Genomic DNA, 5,410 nt, shown 5'->3' on the forward strand with positions numbered 1-5,410 from the left:
CAATTTCGGAGGTACCTTGTTCTGTAAGAATGTAGTGCACTCCTTCATTAAAGCGACAGTCTCATACTCACTGGGTCTTTTCTTCTTCGACAAAATGTCCTTCATGAACTTCATGTGATTGGGAATTTTCTTTAAAGCCTCCACCAATCAGATATTGATGTGCAGTTGCTTTAGAACATTCAAAAACTTCTTAAATTGCACCTCCTTTTTTTGCTTATTTGTATCTAGAGAAGATGTTAGCCTTTCAGAATTTACTAGGTTGGATTTTACCTTATCAGATTTTGTAGGTTCTGGCTCTATTGGTGTAAAAGTTTCAACTGATGGTTGACCTTCCTCCTTATCAATATGTTCATCTTCAATCACAACCGCCTAGGGCTCCAAAGCCTTACCACTTTGTAGAGCCACTATCTTACAATGTTCCTTACTCAAAGATTTTAGATTTTCTGTACTACTCGACAAGGTTCCTTGTGGTCGGTTACAAAGCTCCGTGGCTAACTGACCCATTTGGTTCTCCAAACTCTTCAATGTTAATGTTTAACTTTGGATTAAAGTGTCATTCTTCTCCATGTACACCTTCAACAAGTTCTCTAAACTGTTATATGACTCGGTTTGTGGTGGTTTTGGAACTTGTTGACTAAACCTTTGGGATTGATTTGGTCTATGTTGCATGTAGTTGTTCAATCCATTTCCTAGGTTACTCCAAGAAAAGTTTAGATGATTGCGCCATGAAGGATTGTAACTTCTATTTTGGTGTTGATTCCCTACATAATGTACTAAATTGGGATTTGATGGACAATTCTCGAAAGAATGACCATCTCCACAGTATACGTCGGAAATAACCTCAAACTGACTTGGTAGCTGGGCTGCAAAATTGTTAGGACCATTAGAGGTAAAATGTTTCAACATAGAAGAAATAGAATATACCTAAGCTAAGAGTGATTTCATTACATCCACTTCGTACACTCCTGCTACTTGTCTTCCAGAAGTTACTTGATTTGTTGGCCATTCGTAGTTGTTACTAGTGATCATTTCAATGATCTCATAAGCCTTATTATAAGACTTCAACAATAAAGCACCATTCGTAGAAGTATCTACCATCAATCTTGTGTGTGCGTTGAGATTATTAAAAAATGCCTCCAACTAGATGCAGTGTGGAATCCCATGATGAGGACACTTACGAAGTAATTCCTTGAATCTTTCCCACGCCTCATACAAGGATTCGTCATCCAATTATGAAAAAGTGGTTATCTCATTTCGCAACTTAGCGTTTTTGCTTGATGGAAAATACTTAACCAAAAATCATAGGTTTCAATTCAAATTGGGGTGCCTCAATTTTCGGCCTTATAATTCCCATATTTAATTCATTAAAAAGGGGCACAGTGTATTATCTTATGGCATAATCCCTTTCATCAGTAAAAAGATTGGATTGTGAAAATGATTGGCTCCATTTTCTTGCCCATCATTCTGATTTCCAAGGTCCATCTCAATTTTTCTTTGAGCTGATCGTTCACATCTTCTCTATCTAAACGTCCACTTGATTTCAGGGTCTACGGGTAATAAATCGATAATCGATCTATCCTCACAAACACCTAAAAATAAATCAAAAAAAATAAATAATAAATTAGTAAGGTTAGAAGTTAGATAAAAACCAAATTGGAAAGAGTAATTTTACAAAAAATGATTAAGGCAACAATCCCCGGCAACGGCATCAAAAACTTGTAGCAGTTGGTTTGTGCAAGTGTACACAGTCATTACCAAGTAATCAAGTAAGTAAAAGATTTATCGTCTCTACAAGGACTCTGTGTGTTAATCAAGTAATTGTAAAATTAAAATTAAGAATTTGGTGATAAAAATATTGAGTGATGTTGATTAAGCTAAATTGAATTATCTAAATGCAGGATGATCCCTAATGCAATTTAATCTAAATACAAAGTATGAGATGAGATGTATGAAATGAATTTAGCAGTAAAAACACAAAATTCAACAATTAATAACATAAATATGCTAAGATAATTACACTAGTCAACTTAGTTTATTTTTCTCATGCTTAATAGTGATCGGAAAACATTCCATGGCAACTCGATCTTTCATGAGTTTGGAAACCAAATTAAGTCCTTTTGGAATCATTTACTTAGTGAAATATGCATTTTACTGAACATATTAAACTAAGGGTTTCTTAGAATTCATCTAAAGTATCAGGGACGGATCAGGTTTGAAACAATTTAATCACATAAATATAAAAACTATGCAAGATAAAAGAGCTCATCAAAGTTATTATAAACTTTAATTTAGTCAAATCATGATCTAAATTAAGCATGCACTTTTTAATTATTGTGTCCATTAGCCGTCGTCTGGTCAGGATCACTCAACTAATTCAAAATCACCTAATCACGTATGAATGAAATACATACTTGAATTTAATTGAAAATATGATCGACTGAGGCACAAACACAATAAACATGATTTAACAAACTTCATTGAATAAATGCAATTATCCTAGTTCAACAGATTTAAGATGCCATTGTTGATGAGAAGATCATAAAATACATTGCAAACATGATTAAATTAGGATAAAAAAGTATAGGATAAACTTTGTTCAAATCAGTAGTCCCGTGAACTTCGAATGAGGATGTTTTTCTCTGATCCTTATGTTGCTCCTTTGTTAATAGCTCTTCAAGGTGGCTGGCCAATAGATGATCTTCACAATTTTTTTCTAGCTAAGGGAAACGGGATGCTATGCGTGGGAATGGAGGAAGAAAATGAAAAAAATGAATGGATTAGTAATAAATGAAGGAATGATGGATGATTTTTAGGATTAAGGGGTAAATGAAAAGATGAGAGGAGTGTGGTATTTATACTTGAGGTTGGTGGCTGAATTTACTAAAAATAGTGTCAAAGATCCATTGGTTCTCTCCCATTAATGGTTGGCCATAACAAGTGAAAATGAGAGTAAGTTGGTTGCTTGATTTAAGCATGGAATCATGCTAAATATAGCCATGGGGTGGAAAATTTCTTGAGCAATCTTCATGTGCTAATTTTTAATGATTTTCAAAGTGTAGGGACCTTCAAATAATTGTGCAAAAATTGATTTTTGGCCAGCCACAAGCTTGTACCGAATTTGGGCTTGACTTCCCCTTGTTGGACGGTTTTATGACCCAATAAATAACCAAACATGTCCACCTTCTAACATCACTTTAACTAGGTTAAATTAACATCTTTATGACCCAATTTTACATGGTTCTATTTTCTAAGTAGGGTGGATGTAACACCCCTAACCCGTATCTGTTGCCGGAGCAGTGTTCTGAAGCATTATCGAAACTTTTAGTTTTCAAATAATTCTCGTAAATTACTATTCAGTAACTGAGACCATTCAAAACATCCCTTAAATGGACCCTCGAGGCCTAATGGAGCATTAGAATCAAGTCGGGACTTAATCGAAAACTCTAAGAATTTTTTGTGAAATTACAAAAATTTTCTAAGTTACAGGGCTCACACACCGTGTGGTCCAAGGGACACGCCCGTGTGACCCTGGGACACACCCGTGCTATACGCCGTGTTTGACCCCATGTAACTCTCTCACTTGTGCACATGGCCATGCCACACGACCGTGTGCTAGGCCTTGTGATTAATTAATTCAATTCGAAATTAGGTGCAGGTTTCACATGGCCAAGACACATGCTCATGTTCTAGGCCATGTAGCACACACAGCTAAGACACATGCCCGTGTCTCTACCCATGTGCTCAATTCTGAGCATTCTATTTTTCAAAATTAAGATGCAGGGGACACATGGCCTAACTACAATCTCATGTACTTGGCCATGTGTCACACACAGTCTAGACACACGCCTGTGTGTCTGCCCGTGTGGACAAAATAAAGTCATTTCCTAGCCTCATTTGTAACACCCCTTACCCGTGTCCAACGCTGGGATAGGATACGAGGCATTACCGGACTTGAACATACACTACTTGTAACAGTCCGGTTTAGACCTTAGTTAGAATAGTGGTTTTGGGACCAAAAATCTGAGTCAAAAAATATTTTAATATTATTTTTTTCTTATAATATGTGAATTGACATGTGTGAAAGTTTCGTATGAAAATTTCATCGTTTGTGTGCTCAATTTGATAAAAAGACCTAATCGCGAAAAATGTAAAAGTGGCCTTCTAATTGTTAAAGTGCCTATTTAATATGTCTTTGTAAATGAAATGTCCTTATGTTGATATTTGACCATTTTAAGCTTGATTGGACATTAATGACCTTGTATGTTAATGGTTTAAATGTTAATTAACTAAGGGCAAAATGGTAAATGTATTAACTATGTTTAATTAATAAAAAAATGCATGAAATTTAGTTCATTCATGCTTATTATTGCCAAAAATCAAATAGAAAAGAAATAAAAAGGATCCTTAGGGTTCGGCCATTGATTCCTTTCATTGGGGTATCAGTTTTGTTCCGCTTTTGATAATTTCTACGTTTTTGCGATCGTTGCTTTGAATACTATCAAGCCCATGTCTTAATTTTTGATTTTGGTGATGATTTTGAAATATGTCATTGATGAAATTGTGAGATTTATGGAGTTAGATGATAGAAATTGAAAGATATGTGTTAGGTTAGCATATTTTGTCTTTGAAATTTTGATGAATTTAAGTAAATTGGGCTAAATTGTGAAATTTGTAATTTAAGGGACTAAAATGTGAAATAAATGAAATGTGTAGGCTTTTATGAGCTATAGGAATATTCGGCCAAGCATATGTCTAAAGAAATTTTGTGTATTTTGTGATTTTATGAATTAGGGACTAAATTGTTAAAATGTGAAAACGTGAGGGCTAATTTGTAAAATGCCCTAAATTTATGTTTTTGGATTGATTTGAATCAATGTGAGTTTGAAAAAGTTAAATTTGAATTTATATAAATCAAGAACTAAAGAAAATGGAATTAGATCGAGGAAAATCGAAAGTCGTCGAGTAGCCGATTCCATCTATCCGAATCTGTACGAGGTAAGTCTATATACAAATAAATGTATTTGAAATGGTTTATTTATGCTTATATGTTATTTAACAATGATAAATGGCTTTATGCCTTGAATATAAAATATTTGAGAAAGTATCGAAAAGTTTCGAATTCTGAAAAGCCCCGTACGAACCCTAGGAATAGTTAGGATACATATGTCATGACATAGGATCCGATATGTGTTCTCGTGTAAGACCACGTTTGGGATGTTGGCATCGACTTATGATTTACATGTAAGACCATGTCTGAGACGTTGGCATTATATTTGATTTCATGTAAGACCCTGTCTGGGATAGTGGCATCGATATTTGATTACATGTAAGACCACGTCTGGGACGTTGGCATTGTACGAGCTTTTTGAGCTATCCGCGTATCCTTATGATTCTGAACGGTTGAGCGAGC

The 5,410-nt window shown here is 34.9% G+C and overlaps 1 non-coding gene across 1 annotated transcript; it reads left to right on the top strand.

Annotated features, from left to right (window-relative positions):
• The first annotated feature begins 1,156 nt into the window (after window positions 1-1,156).
• On the top strand, window positions 1,157-1,263 carry LOC121228345 (small nucleolar RNA R71). The gene has a single exon (XR_005925921.1). It is a non-coding gene; the product is annotated as a small nucleolar RNA R71 (small nucleolar RNA).
• Window positions 1,264-5,410: the final 4,147 nt, after the last annotated feature.

This window comes from Gossypium hirsutum, chromosome A04 (genome assembly GCF_007990345.1).
Source record: "Gossypium hirsutum isolate 1008001.06 chromosome A04, Gossypium_hirsutum_v2.1, whole genome shotgun sequence".
NCBI classification, from domain to species: Eukaryota; Viridiplantae; Streptophyta; class Magnoliopsida; order Malvales; family Malvaceae; genus Gossypium; species Gossypium hirsutum.